The sequence below is a fragment of the Trichechus manatus genome, unplaced genomic scaffold (assembly GCF_000243295.1).
Source record: "Trichechus manatus latirostris isolate Lorelei unplaced genomic scaffold, TriManLat1.0 scaffold00036, whole genome shotgun sequence".
NCBI lineage: Eukaryota > Metazoa > Chordata > Mammalia > Sirenia > Trichechidae > Trichechus > Trichechus manatus.
Window position 1 is genome coordinate 2,743,109 of NW_004443972.1, and position 16,098 is coordinate 2,759,206.

At 39.7% G+C, this 16,098-nt stretch overlaps 1 protein-coding gene across 5 annotated transcripts in view; it reads right to left on the reverse strand.

Annotated features, from left to right (window-relative positions):
- ORC4 (origin recognition complex subunit 4) overlaps positions 1 to 16,098 on the reverse strand; it is a 103,337-nt gene that overhangs the window by 43,101 nt on the left and 44,138 nt on the right. For 2 of the 5 annotated variants that reach the window (XM_023730379.1, XM_023730378.1), the window contains exon 2: positions 10,026 to 10,070. The exons of 1 other annotated variant lie outside the window; for it this stretch is intronic. The gene's annotated coding sequence lies outside the window, so the exon portion shown is untranslated. Of the gene's footprint in view, positions 1 to 7,372; positions 7,449 to 10,025; positions 10,071 to 10,308; positions 10,331 to 16,098 lie in introns of those variants that run through there. 2 more of the 5 variants (XM_023730380.1, XM_023730381.1) reach the window with 2 other exon arrangements.

Genomic DNA, 16,098 nt, shown 5'->3' on the forward strand with positions numbered 1-16,098 from the left:
CCTACTGGAACCATCCTGTCCTGTTTTTGTAAATGTTTTGATATTGTCTGCTGTCTTCATGGCATTCAGTAGTTATTTTTCTCGTTTACTGATTGTAGATTTGTTGGTTTCATCCCTTTTTAAAAAAAAAAACCTGACTATGTCTGAGCAGGCAGACTGTGTGTTGTTTGTTGTTTGCTTGTCTGTGGGCACAATACTTTTCACCTCCTTCTCCAACTAGCGGGGTCAGTCACTCATATATGGTATGGCAGGGCGGGTCTAGCTGAAGAGGAGTTACTGGGATGGGTTGTTTGTGGCACTTACTACAGCCACCAGAGCAGGTCGGTAATCAGTGCAGGGCAGGTTCCAGTAGGCCATGCCCATGCTGCTTGGTGGTGTGATGTCAAACGCACGGTGCAGGTAGGCAGGATGCAGCGGGGAGACTGTTGCGTGTGGAGCTAAGATGGATATGGGAGAGAGGAGAGAGGAACAGGAGCCACAAACATACAAACAAAGAAAAAAGAATGCTAGGGGAGCTTGCCGTTGGACTGGAGAGATAAGAGACTATGAAATGGAGAAAAACAGAAAGGGGAAGAGGAAGAAAAGAAAAGAATAAATAAATAAAAATCAGTAAGGTTAAAGAACCGCAAACTTCCCAGGGATCCCACCGGTGCAACTATGCGGTCTGGGGAAGTCGTTCTCAGGTGTTGCAGTACAGCCTGGCTACAAGGCGTAGAGGTTTACAACGCCAGGTATTCAGGGAACAGAAAGAGAAGGAAGATATAGAGACGAGAAACTGAGCAATGAAGAAAGACAAAAAGGGAAAGAGAGGAAAAGAAAACAGCATTAAAAAAAAAAAAAGAACAAAAAAGGCCCCCAAAAAAACAGAAAAAAAAAAAAAAAAAAAAACCAATGAAAAAAGAAATGCAGTCAGGGCTCCCTCTGCACGTCTGTGGAAGCCGAGGGGGAGTCTCCTGCCATGCAGCTCCGCCTGGCCAGAAAGGGCTCCCAACTTAAGAAAAGGAAAAGAAAACAAACAAACAATTCAAAACAAATGAACAAACAAAAGCCCCGGGATCCCACCAGCGCGGCAGCCCAGAGCGGGAAGCAGCTCCACACTCGAACGGAGTTCTGCAGCCCCTCAGGAAGAAGCAAAGATGGCGCATGGAGCCAGGTACTCGAGCGAAAGGGGGGGAGGTGGCGAGAGGCAAGGAAGAACTCAAAAGAAGCAGAAAAAAAAAACCAACACTAGCAGCCAACAAATGGCACTCAAGAGAGCCAGCTAGTGCAGGCTGGTGTTTCTGGACAAGAGACTGCGTCCGCGGGAAGCAGAGGGGGCCAAGTGTGGGTGAAGATGGGTAGAGTGGGAAAGAGTATATCACAAATTACCGGAGCTCTGCAGCCCCTCAGGAAGCAGCAAAGATGGCGCACAGAGCGAGGTACTCGAGCGAAAGGAGGGGAAGGTGGCGAGAGGTAAGGAAGAAATCAAAAGTGGAAAAAAGTAACACCAGCAGCCAACAAATGGCACTCACGGAGCCACCCGTTCGGGTGTGTTGTATCCAAGCAGCCGGTGTTTCCCGGTCAAGAGATTGTGGCCGCGGGAAGCAGAGGAGGCCGAGTCGGGGTGAAGACGGCTGGGGGGTGGGAAAGCGTATATCACAAATTACTGGTTGTTTTGTCTCCCACTGGACACTCCGTGAGGCTGCTTTCTCGTACCCCGTTTGCTGGTCTCCGATAGGAGTCCAAGATGGCGGATCCGCGCTGCGTTAGCTGGTAGGGGACCTCTGCATGAATCTCTCCTTGCTCTCCGTTCTCTGTCAGTTTTCTCACTCCATTTGGTGCTGGGCTGAGTTCTTTATCTCTTCATTTGATGTTTTAGGGTTTCAGGATTGTTGTATTCTCTGTTCGGCTTACTTTTTCGGATCTTTGCTGTGGAGGGACGGCGTGGTGCTTCTGCCTAGAACGCCATTTTGAATGGCAACCTCGGATCACTGGTATTTCTTAACTGCAAACCTTTAACAGTTTCTTTATTAGTCTCCAAGTCTGGCCTCCATTGATGAGACCATTTCCAAGAAAAAATGTTTAATTCCATTTCCAACCCCCAAAATTCCAAATTTCTTAACATGACTTAAAGGAAGGTTCTGGATGATTATTTCCCAGTTTAACTCACTAGCTCCTTCTCTTAATATTCTGTCTGGAATAATCAGCAATTGTCTACATCCTGGCTAACTCCAATCTCTCAGGTCTTAGTTGAGACATTATTACTTCCTCTGGGATACGTTCTGTGATACTCTTCCACACCCCAACTCTGGAAAAAGTCTGAGCCATATGCATTCCTCAAGCACTTTCAAAATATATGCTATCCTCCGCTTTCATAGAACTTATCGGTACACAATTATATATTGTTTACTTGCTTGTTAGCTCCACTGGACCATAGGCTCCTTGAAGGAAGAAATCAGGAATTATGCTATCACAGTATTGGCACACAGTTGTTTTTTTTTTTAAACAATTGCTAGCCATGGGAGGTGGGACACAGTTAAACTGGCTGACAAAAAGCAGCCCAGTCAACTGCTTAGTCAAACTGAAGAATACTGAACAACTATATGCCATAACCCTCAAAAGACTGCCAACTATAAAAATAAGATACAGAAATATACAGGGTTACTCTCTAACTGAAGTAAAATATACGAAATATATTATTATCATGGTTGTGTCACAGCTATGGAATTTCTAAATGTTTATAAAATATATTTAATTTGTTTAAGGAATTTAACTATTTTAAAGGATGCCACACGACTGACAAAAGATAAAGTACACAATAATTACTATCAATAACGTCTATCTTTTTATAACGCTGAATCGACAGCTCCCTAGTTAAACATTAAAAAAAAAAAATTAGTAATATATTTTCCATTATGGAATTAGGCAAGCGTATTTCATTTTCTATTTATACTGTCTTCAACTAAAAGTGGAGAATTAAGAGGATTATTGCAACATTAAAATTCCTACTCAAACTCTATATTACTAATTTCATTAATATATATATCTATATCTTGACAGATAACTTTGCCTTAATTTGGAATATTCTCTACTCATTTCAAATTTACAGTTACTAGATGCCAGCTTTAACACGTCTGAAAAATTTGGCAACATACTTCTAAATCTATTACCAAACACCTAACAAAACAAGATTCGCAGGTTTTTGTCTTTGAAATTGAACTAGAAAAAGCAAAGGCAAAGGAAATGAAGATACCAGAATTTTCCTAGAAAGAAAGTCGCTAGGGAAGAAAATGAAGAAAATATTTGAGGATACTATTCAAGTCCAAAGAAGAACTAGACGTACTTGAATTATGGTGTTGGCGAAGAACATTGACTATACCATGGACTGCCAGAAGAACAAGTCTGTCTTGGAAGAAGTATAGTAAGAATGCTCCCTAGAAGTGAGGATGGAGGGACTTGATCTCACATACTTTGGACATGTTATCAGGAGGGACCAATCCCTGGAGAAGAACATCATGCTTGGTAAAACAGACGGCAAACACCAGCAAAACTTTCAAGTCAGAACTGAAAGCAAGAAGCCAAGAAAAAAATCACCTATATATCAAATTTAAGAAAGATGCAAATTCAACAAAGCCCTGAGAGAGAAAACGAAGTAGAAAACTGAGACTGATGAGTAGCAGCAATGGCCTTAAAAGCTTTATACATCAGATACGCCTAGATTTGAGCCCTTGGTTCTGTGGCATGACCCTGACAAATTAACTTTTATAAGCCAGAGTTTTCTCCTCTGTAAACTTTGAGATAATAATGTAACTCATAGGATTAGTGTGGAAATTAAATTAAATGCTTTACCTGATGCACAGTGCTGTCAAATGCCAAATTTAGCAGTACATAGTATCCTTTACAAATGATCATGTTATATTGGAGAGAAAAACGAACACCAACAGTTATAATTAGAAAGAGAGAAAAATTCCACAACTGAAGCAGAGAAGTAGACTCTTGCTCTAAATGATTTCTTAAGCAGTAAAATAAAATACCATATCTTCAAGAAGAGCCTGAAAAGCCAACTTCAATTATGGTGCCCCAGAACTATAAGGGCAGACTTCAATGGTGTGCATTCACTTTATTTTCCTCAATTAAAAATAATAAAGTTTTAAAAATTGATGCTGTTATTGTTTGCCATTGAGTCGGTTCCGATTCATAGCAACCTTATGTACAACAGAATGAAACACTGCCTGGTCTTGTGCCATTCTCATGATCACTGTCATGCTTGAGCCCACTGTTACAGCCATTGGGTCAATTCATCTAGTTGAGAGTCTTCCTCTTTTTTGCTGACCTTCTACTTTACCAAGCAAGATGTCCTTTTCCAGGAATGATCCCTCCTGATAACATCTCCAAACTATGTGAGACAAAGTCTCACCACCCTCACTTCTAAGGAGCATTCTGGCTACACTTCTTTCAAAACAGATTTGTTCATTCTTTTGGCAGTCCACGGTATATTCAATATTCTTCACCAACCATAATTGAAAGGCGTCAATTCTTCTTTGGTCTTATTTATTGTCCAGCTTTCGCATGCATTATGAGGCAACTGAAAACACTATGGCTTGGGTCAGGCGCACCTTAGTCCTTAAAGTGACATCTTTGCTTTTTAACACAGAGATCTTTTTTAACAGATCTGTCCAATGCAACGTGTCATTTGATTTCCTGACTGTTGCTTGCATGTGTGTTGATTACGGATACAAGTAAAATGACATCCTTGACAACTTTGATCTTTTCTCCATTTATCATGATGTTGCTTACTGGTCCAGTTGTGAGGTTTTTTGTTTTCTTTCTGTTGAGGTGTAATCCATACTGAAGGCTGTAGTCTTTGATCTACATCAGTAAGTGCTTCAAGTCTTCTTCACTTTGAGCAAACAAGGTTGTGTCATCTGCGTATCGAAGGTTGTTAATGAGTCTTCCTGCAATCCTGATGCCCCATTCTTCATATAGCCCAGCTTCTTGGATTATTTACTCAGCATACAGATGGAATAACTATTAACTATAATGAAAAGATACAACCCTGATGCACACCTTTCCTGACTTTAAACCATACAGTATCCCCTCATTCTCTTCATATGACTGCCTTTTGATCTATGTACAGGTTCCACATGAGCACAATTAAGTATTCTGGAATTCCCATTCTTCGCAATGTTATCCATAATTTAAGATCCACAGAGTCAAATGCCTTTGTATAGTCAATAAAACACAAGTAAACATCTTTCTGGTATTCTCTGCTTTCAGCCAGGATCCATCTGACATCAGCAATGATATATATACCTTGTTCCATCTCCTCTTCTGAATCCGACTTGAATTTCTGGCATTTCCTTGTCAATGTTCTGCTGCAACCACTTTTAAATGATCTTTAATAAAATTTTAATTGCATGTGATATTAATGATATTGGTCAATAATATCCTCATTCAGCCGGATCACCTTTCTTTGGAATAGGCATAAACATGGATCTCTTCCAGTTGGTTGGGCAGGTAGCTGTCTTCCAAATTTCTTGGCATAGACGAGTGAGCACTTCCAGTGCTGTATCCATCTGTTGAAACATATCAATTGGTATTTTGTCAGTTCCCAAAGACTTGTTTTTCACCAATGCCTTTAGCGCAGCTTAGACTTTTTCCTTCAGTACCATTGGTTCCTGGTCATATGTTACCTCCTGAAATGGTTGAACGTCAACCAGTTCTTTTGTTATGACTCTGTATATTCCTTCCATCTTTTGATGCTTCCTGCATCATTCAGTATTTTGTCTGTAGAATCCTTCACTATTGCAACTTGAGGTTTGAATTTTTTCTTCAGTTCTTTCAGCTTGAGAAATACCGAGTGCATTCTTCCCTTTTGGTTTTCTAACTTCAGGTCTTTGCACATTTCATTATAATACTTTACTTTGTCTTCTCGAGCTGTCCTTTGAAATCTTCTGTTCAACTCTTCACTTCATCATTTCTTCCACTGGCTTTAGCTACTCTATGTTCAAGAGCAAGTTTCAGAGTCTCTCCTGACATCCACTTTGGTCTTTTCTTTCTTTCCTGTCTATTTAATGACCTCTTGCTTTCTTCTTGTATGATGTCCTTGATGTCATCCCACAACTGGTCTGGTCTTCAGTCATTAGTGTTCCATGTGTCAAATCTATTCTTGAGATGGTTTCTAAATTCAGGTGGGATATACTCAAGGTCATACTTTGGCTCTCATGGACTTGTTCTAATTTTCTTCAGCTTCAACTTGAACTTGCATATGAGCAACTGATGGTCTGTTCCGCTGCTGGTCCCTGGCCTTGTTCTGACTGATGTTATTGAGCTTTTCCATCATCTCCTCCCATAGATGTAGCTGATCTGATTCCTGTGTATTCCATCTGGTGAGGTCCACATGTATTGTCGCTGTTTATGTTGTGAAAAATTGTATTGGTGATGAAGAAGTTTTTGGTCTTGCCATATTTTCCAACTACCAATCCCTCTTCTTTGTTTCCAACTTTCACATTCCAATCACCAGTAGTTATCAACGCATCCTCATTGCATGTTCAATCAATTTCAGACTGCAGAAGTTGGTAAAAATATTCAATTTCTTCATCTTCATCTTCTTTATCCCCAATGCTTCTGTCAGTCTGTTGTAATGTAGGGGACTGTGTGCTGCTGTGATGCTGGAAACCACACCACTGGTATTCAAATACCAGCAGTGCCACCCATGGTGGACAGGTTTCAGCTGAGCTTCCAGACTAAGACAGACTAGGAAGAAGGACCTCGCAGTGTACTTCTGAAAAAAATTAGCCAGTGAAAACCTTACGAATAGCAGCAGAACATTGTCTAGTATAGTGCCAGAAGATGAACCCCTCAGGTTGGAAGGCACTAAAAAGATGTCTGGGGAAGAGCTGCCTCCTCAAAATAGAGTTGATCTTAATGATGTGGATGGAGTCAAGCTTTTGGAACCTTCATTTGCTGATGTGGCATGACTCAAAATGAGAAGAAACAACTGCAAAAATCCATTAATAATCAGAACATGGAATGTATGAAATCTAGGAAAATTGGAAATCGTCAAAAATGAAATGGAACACATAAACATTGATACTCTAGGCATTAGTGAGCTGAAATCAACTAGTACTGGCCATTATGAATTGGACAATCATATGGTCTACTATGCCAGAAATGACAAATAGAAGAGGAATGGCATTGCATTCTTCATCAAAAAGAACATTTCAAGATCTATCCTGAAGTACAACACTGTCAGTGATAGGATAATATTCATATGCTTACAAGGAAGACCACTTAATATGACTATTAAAGGTTATATATCCCACTTTTTGATAGGAATGGAAATTTGGCACAGATTTTAAATGACTTTTCCAAGTTCACACAGCTTACTTACAGCAGCAGTAACTAGTAGGTCTAGTGATTCCTAGTGAAGTATTGTTCAGTTAGTCTCAAATGACATGCGAAAACACCTGTAAACACCAGAAAGAGCATCAAATCATGACTGGGTTTTTTAATTTAAGGGACAAAAATTAGCAGCCAGACATCTGCAAGAAAACAGTATCTCAAATGTTGAAGTCTGACCATTCACTTCTCTTTGAATGTGCATCTGTTACCATTTATCATTTTTTCGTTTTCTTTAGACATCTATATTTTAAGGTCAAGAGCTTATTTTTTTCTCATTAGAAGTAATACAATGGTTATTACGGAAATTTTGCAATACCAGTAAAAAATCATGTGGATAAAGATTGTGGACCAAAATGGATTAAGAGACTCTCTCTCACCCCAATATCTAATAAAAGAAAAAAAAAAGTTAAAAAGAAATTTCTTAGGAGTACCTAGACAAAGAGAGAGGTAGAAATTAGTATCACACACACTTGGAAAGCTCTAGAATAATTCTGCACAACCGCCAACTTCAACTCTATTCTCAAAAGCTGTACTGGTATCAACACTAAAAATTCTCAACAATGTTTCAAATATGGAGAGAAGCAAACTGAGTATTTAACTTTTCCCTCTTCTGACTAGAGGTGATTGGAAACCGTTGTTTGAAAGAGGATAAAAAAAAGGAGTGATGGTGAAACAAGCTGATGTTAAATAAAATGAATGCTCAAGGGCTCCACATAAAATTAGATGAATCACCCAAAGTACAAGAGGATCCCTCCATAAGGACAGGGAAACTCAAATATACAGAGTGAACCCTAATGCAGAACACTTAAAATCTCCAGTGAAAAGCCTAGAAATTCTTATAAATACTTTATACAAGATCCCAGATGAGTTTCCTCTCCCCTGATGGTGTGGTGGTTAAGCACTTGGCTGTTAACCAAAAGGTTGGCGGTTCCAACCCACCAGTCACTCTGCGGGAGAAAGAAGTGGCAGTCAGCTTCCGTAAAGACTGCAGCCATAGAAACCCTATGGTGCAGTTCTACTATGTCCTACAGGGTTGTTATAAGTCGGGATTGACTCGATGGGCGTTCGGTTTGGGTTTGTCACTCATGGGAAATTAAACGAAGTCCCTGCAGTAAAGAACTCATTAAATGGAATACAGAAAGTATTCAAACCAATAATTCAGAAAGTTCTAAAATAAGCGAAGACCTGAACCTGCAGATAAGGCAGCATCCTATGTCCCAGGTAAAACTGACTGAGAACTATCAGAACTAACACTGACATAAATCTTAATTCAGTTACTAAATTTTAAGCCTAAAGAAAGAATACATCAGGTCTCCAGGCAGAAAAACACACAGAAGACAGAAAACAAAATGCTGAAAAACGATGGAATAATATCAAAAAAGTTCTGAGAGGGAGTTTAAAGAGTCATATCTAGCAAAAAGATGTCATTCACATATAAAGGCAACAAGCAGTCTTACCAAACAAGAATGAACTCAGTAAACACAGCAAATAAAGCCTTGTTGGAGGGAAAGGGATGGGACTGCAAGGTGGCAGCAGGGGAATTCCACAAAGAAATCCTGCCAATTTTTTAAAGCACAATACACACACACACACACACACACACAAAAAAAAAAAAAAAACACACACAGAGACAGCATGGTGGTGAGGTTCAAATTCACTAAAATAAAGAACTAAAACTAAACAAGTGTGAAAATCAGAGTTGTTGAACAGGTGGTAAACATAAATCTTGATAATGTGAAAATAATTACACAACTGAAAAATGCAAAAAACTAAGCTGGATGCACGAGAGTGCTAATTTCTTCAGTTTTCACAGTAGGGAGACAATATCGTCTAAAATCGAAACACACAGTGTAAAAAACAAACTCCAACGTCTTAATTTTTTTTCAAGTTTTTATTTTTTAAACATAGACTGGGATCTTTTAGAAAGCAATCCATAATTTTTATTTGGTTACATTCAGGAAAATTAAGCAGTACCACTACTGGCAAGTGGTGCGCGCACACAAATGTTTTCTTTTACAATAATAGACCCTCTACACACTGCTTTATAATAATTGTCACTTAAAGGAACACAAACAGCTTTTAGACACACACATGGTATATTTACACATATATATTATTATTTCTCCAGTACTATCTTAAGGTAAACAATTACAAAATAGAATTAGTGAATCAAACTATTGGAAAGTAAGTACCAAAAAGCTAAATAATAACTCTACATTAGGCGGAATGAAATCCCACTTGAATGTAAAGGTCTTAACATTTAAAAAGTTTTTTTATTAAAATCTTTTCAAGTACAGTGAAATAACCTGTCTTTTGAATGTAATACTGTAAAAGAGGGGCAAATTTCACTTATTTGCTTGTTTGTTATGGTTAATACTAAACTTGGTTAAGTAAGGCACCTCAGGCAAGCCCTACAGAGGTATACCTCTACAGTTTCAAGTGAGTGGAGCCAGTGAACTGACAATGTAAGGGGAAAAAAAAAAATGAGATGAAGCCTATAGTAGTAACATGAGAAGGAGCTGTAAACCTATATATCAACGAATGCATTTACAAGAGAAAGCAGCTATGAACATACACTATTTATTTAGTTTCAAAGTTATCCATGTAAGTCAGGAATGTAACAGATGAATAGTATTTCTTACCCTCCAGATCAAGAGTATCCAAGGTAGTTGGTGGAAAATGACCCTCTGAGATAAAGATGGGATAAATATAATTTAGAATTTGTACTTACATATATGTATCTAAAAAATAAGACTAAATTATGTTTGACTAATATATGATATACAAATTGACACTAACACCCTCATTTGGTCCCTGTATCAGCGAGGCATGTCATATCACTCACGGTAACCCAGGACCCATGAGGAAAGACTGGGAGAATAGGAATAGGGAGGAGTTAAAAGGAGCACCACCATGTTTGCTCACTTTCAGCTCACTGCTACACAATGCAGGTACACGGGCCCAGTTGGAAGGAATTACTGAATCCAGTGGACTTGCTGGATTTAAAGATGTTATCATTTTTAGGAGCTCCTGGCCGCTCTGTGGGAGAAAGATGTGGCAGTTAGCTTTCGTAAAAATTTCAGCCTAGGAAACTCTCTGGACAGTTCTACTCGGTCCTACAGGGTCACTATGAGCTGGGATCAACTTGACGACAATGGGTTGTGGGTGGTGCAATTAGTTAAGCCCTCAACTATTAACTGAAAAGTCCGCGATTCAAAACCACCCACAGGTGCTTTAAAAGGAAGGCCTGGTGATATGCTTCCAAAAGGTCACAGCCTTGAAAATCCTATAGAGTGCAGTTCTCCTCAGACACACACTGGGTTGCCATGAGTTCACGTCAATAAAAGTGAAATAATTTATGTGTTCCAGTTGCAGATCTTTCCTAATGACAAGTGGCTGTCTGTCAGCTGCATGTTACTTAGCAGATAAAAATAAAAAAAAATCTAGAACTTTAAAATAAAAGTAGAAATGAGCTGCTTTTTGAAAGAAACTTGGGTTATAGAAAGAGTACTTTGAAAACAATTCCACCATTGATTTTGTAGCAGAAAATGATGTAATACCTATAACAATTCTCATATCTGTACACTTAAACTTATAAACCAGACCTTCTATTAACAGATACTCCTCCAAAGGGTTTAAGTTTTTTATCTACTTGTTAAAAATATAAGAATGCACCACCTTCCAATTAGTTTGAAAGAATACACCAGAAGTTGAAATTTACTACATAATTCCTATAAAAAAACTATGTAAAACTGGTGGATGGGAGTGAAAAATGAAAAACATGACTCAGTAGACACGGTAAACAAAACATTTATTATATGTGAATCTACTTATCATTTCAAGGAGCGCTGGTGGCACAGTGGTTAAGAACTACGGCGAGCTATGGCTGCTAACCAAAAGGTCAGCAGTTCGAATCCACCAGCTGCTTCCTGAAAACCCTACAAGGCAGTTCTACTCGGTCCTATAGGGTCACTGTGAGTCGGAACTGACTCGATGGCAACATGTTTGGTTTTGGTTTTTTTGGTGGTGCAGTGGTTAAGAGTTACAGCTACTCACCAAAAGGTCTGCAATTTGAATCCACCAGCCACTCCAGGGAAACCTTATAGGGCAGTCGGAATCAACTCAATGGTAACGGGTGTCATTTGAAGTTATTTGTATCAGCGGTAACACACACAGAAGGGCAGCACAGTTTAATGGTTAAGGGACTGAGCACAGACTCTAGGGACAGACTGCCTGCATCTGAATCCTTTCTCTGTTACTTACTAGCTATGTGACCTGGGACAAACTACTATCTGTCTTTGTTCCAGCTTCCTCCCTTGCACAGTGGGGGTAATAATAGCCTCTACATCATAACAGAGTACGGTGAGGATGACATAAGATAATATGTATAAAATGCACGAATAATAGTGCTTAACACATAGTAAGTACTATATTAAATGCTTGGCATTTAAAACATTTAAAAACAAGTATTAAAGTAAACTTTGTAGCTGACCATCAATTCATGCCATTAATAAATGTTAAGCCAAGAATACAAAAAATAATGATGGCTATCTGTCAAGGACTGAATTGTGTCCCCCCAAAATATGTGTTGGAATGCTAACCCCTATACCTGTGGAAGGGAACCACGGTGGTACAGTGTTTAAGCGCTTGGCTGCTAACTGAAAGGTTGGCAGTTCAAACTTACTAGCGGCCCAACGGAAAAGATGTAGCAGTCTGCTTTCATAAAGAGTACAACCTTGGAAATCCTATGGGGCAGATCTACTCTGTCCTATAGGGTCACTATGAGTCCGAATTGACTAGGTGGCACACAACAACAAACACGTGGATGTAATCCCAGTTGGGAACTGGATTTTCTTATGTTAATGAAGCTGTACCAGTGTAGGGTGTGTCCTAAACCTAACCACTTCTAAGTTATAAGAAGCAGCACAGACACAAAGGCAAAAAAGAAACAGAGACAAGAAAGCACAAACGGGGAAGACAAGATACCACATGAAGACGGCTCTGAATTCGGACTTCTAGCCTTCTGAACTATAAGAAAATAAATTTCTCTTCTTTAAAGCCAGTCTATACCCTCGGAATGCCATACCTGACAGGAGTGTCTTTTTTTGCCAGGGGCTCTTTGGTCACACTAACAATGTGATTTAAAGTGGGGGCTTTGGGTCACTCAGTATCAGCTCAAAATCCAGATGGGCTGGAGACTAAGGTCAGACAGGTGGCACACAGCTTTATGTGACAGAGCCCCAATAAAGCCTCTGAACACCAAGGCTCAGCTAAGTTTCCATGGCTGGCAATCTCATGAGCATTGTCACTCATCAATTCCAGAAAAATAAACTGTCCATAACTTCATGGGGAAACAACAACAGAAGCTCCCTGTTGGGTACTATTCTGGACTCTGCCCTATATGCACCTTCCCTTGGCTGATCTTGATCTCTATTCTCTCCCTGTAATAAACAGTAACAGAGAGCGGAACAGCTACCAGTGAGTTGTGTAAATCTTTGGAAATTATTAAACGCATCGGTGGTTTTAGGAACATCCCTGAACTTCCAGTTGGTGTCAAAAGTGGTCTGTGGACTGTCCCTCAAATTGCAGCCCATTTGCCCATTCTTTAATATGAACCCAAAAATCATTTCACTGCTTTAAAAAATATATCAAATACCTGAAGACAATACATTTCAATATAATAAAGATTTGTCATTCTAATTCAGAATTAATAATTCAAGAATGACTCTTAATAGGCCGTGAACATTTTCTCATGCTATAAAAGTCATCCTGTCTTATAGAACAATATTAGAAACCTTTTAAGAAACCCATAGATCTGGAGGGCACAAAAAAGAAGAATCATGGCTTCTGGAGTAGAGGGCAGTAAACTCCAAGAGTTTGAGTTTGGACCCAAAGGGCTACATCACAGGCAAAAGGATAAACCAAAAATGGACTAGCCCTCACAGAAACTGAAACCTAGCTTAGAATCATCTCAATCAGTTATTAAAATAAAGTGATTAAGGGTTGCTAGTCTTTCTAGTCTCTGGTCTGAAAGACTAAGTCTTTCCTGAAGAAAGGCAACATCAAATTATCTAAAATTTTCTCATATTATGTCTGCCACTTAATTGAAAATAATGCAGATGGCATACAAGAAGGCAAAGCAATCTGACTGAAAACAAGAGAAAAAAGACATTTAAAAAAAAAAAAAGAGATTCATATTATGGAGTCATCCGACACACTTCAAGATTGGGACTTTTGCAAAAGACCTGGGTACTCACAAAAGAAGAAAATGGAAATTTTAGAACTGAAAAATAAAATAACTGAAATTAAGAACTCAATGCAAAGAGGCAGGGCCAAGATGGTGGAGTAGTCAGATGCTTCCTGTGGTTCCCTCTTACAACAAAGACCTGAAAAGACAAGTAAACTGATTACATGAGACAATCTAGGAGCTCTGAACATCAAAGGTAAAGATGAGGAATCAGACTGAGTTGCAGGGGGAGGGAGAGGTGGTTTGGAAGCAGCAAAGAGTTGCCAGACCTGAACTGCTGGGAGCTGGCACCTTTCAATCCAAATTGGCTGGTATGCGCGGTGAGGCAGGCAGTGGTGCTCAGGAGGCATTTTCCACATAGGGAGAGACCCAGTGGCGAGATCTACTCACACCTCCAGAACCAGCGAAAAACAGCGTTCAACGGGCAAAAGATAAGTACATGCATCTGATCTACCGTGCAGATCTAAAAACAGCCCCTTTGGAAAAAGCTTTCTCCTGTTTACCTGCCGCCTCCATGCTCTGCACTGGGTCCCACGTCAGCTACAGCGATTACTGGGTCCTAGGGGCCGGAAGTAGGACCCGTCATGGGCCCTGAGCCATTCTCCCTGCCTTGGAGAAGAAACCGATTAACAAACAAGAAAAAAAGATCTGCCAGCTACCCTAGGCTGGGAACTCAGGGTAGTCACAGCTCCTTTGCCTAGGTATAGGAATAAAGGGTCCACGGACTTTGAATGCCTTTCACCCCTGCACAGACCTGTGTGGGCCCATTTCAACAGCGTAGGCCCTCATTACCACAGTACAGCAAAGTATATACCTGAAACCAAACTTCAACTGTATCAGCTATAAAGTGGCAGGTTCATGACATGTGACACAGCTCTGCCCATTACGCACAGTCCTTACCTACCCACATCAAGGGCCTGAGGACTAGTGGCTCCAACCACACCACAGAGCCACCCACGACAAGAGTCCAAGAATAAGTAGCGCCTCCCAGTCATTACAGACAAAAGCACTGGGTGCTCACAGTCTGGCTGCAAAAACCACCCAAGCACTCTACAGAACAGGGACATGCTTTCCTCCCAGACACTCGGGCAGCCGATAGCAACCTGCCTTGCTTAGTGTGTGACCCCCTACTGCAGCCAGATACCTCCGCCTACACGAATCATGCAGGTCTGTCTAGGACTGTAGGTGAAAGCTTACACCACACACTTGATGCCTGACTACCCAGACACCTGAGTTGAATTCATACAAAAAAGAAAACAGACTCCTCGGTTCATATAGCTAGTAAAAGATCTAACCACCTGGTGACAAGACTTTAGAGCTTCAAAGGTCTGACTGAGACTAAAAGAACACCAGAAAGCATGGCTCCTAGACACTCTGTCAACCAAGAACTAAAACAATTCCCAAGGCAAACTCTTCAGACAAAGATTGGACTGGACTGTGGGACATAAAACGATACTCGTGAAGAGTGTGCCTCTTAGCTCAAGTAGATACATGAGACTAAATGGGTAGCTTCTGTCCAGAAGTGAGATGAGAAGTCAGAGAGGATTAGGAGCTGGCTGAATGGACAAAGGAAATCTGGGGTGAAAAGGAGGAGTGTGACGTCACAGTATAGAGAGAACAATTCCGGTCACATAACAACGTATGAATAAATTTTTGTATGAGAAACTAACTTGAATTATAAACTTTCACTTAAACTACAACAATTAAAAAAAAAAAAAAAAAAGAGCTGGAGTGGCAATATTAATCTCTGACACAACAGACTTTAAAGTAAAATCCACCACAAAGGATAAGGAAGGACACTATATGATGAGTATATGATCAATACATCAAGAGGACATAACCATAATAAATACGCACCCAACGACAACGCTCCGTAATACATAAAACAAACTATAACAGCACTGAAAAGAGAAAAAACTCCATAATTAATAATAGGAGACTTCAACACACCACTTTAGATAAAGGACAGAACATTCAGAAAGAAATTCAATAAAGACATGGAAGATCTAGATGCTACAACCAACCAACTTAATGTCATAGACATACACAGAACACTCCACCCAATGGCAGCCAAGTATACATTCTTTTCCAACGCACATGGAATACTCTCCAGAATATACTACATACTGGACCATAAAGCAAGCCTTAACAGAATCCTAAGCATCAAAATATTACAAAGCATCTTCTCCAACCATAAAACCATAAAAGTAGGAATCAATAACAGAAAAAGCAAAGAAAAAAAATTAAACACATGGAAACTGAACACCTTGCTCAAAAACTACTGGGTTACAGAAAAAATTAAAAAGGGAATAAAGAAATTCAAAGACCCAAATAAGAATAAAAACACATCCTAACAGCACCTTTGGGACACAGCAAAAACAGTGCTTAGAGATCAATTTATAGCAATAAATGAACACATCCAAAAAGAAAAAAGGGCCAAAATCAAAATATCAACCCTACAACTCGAA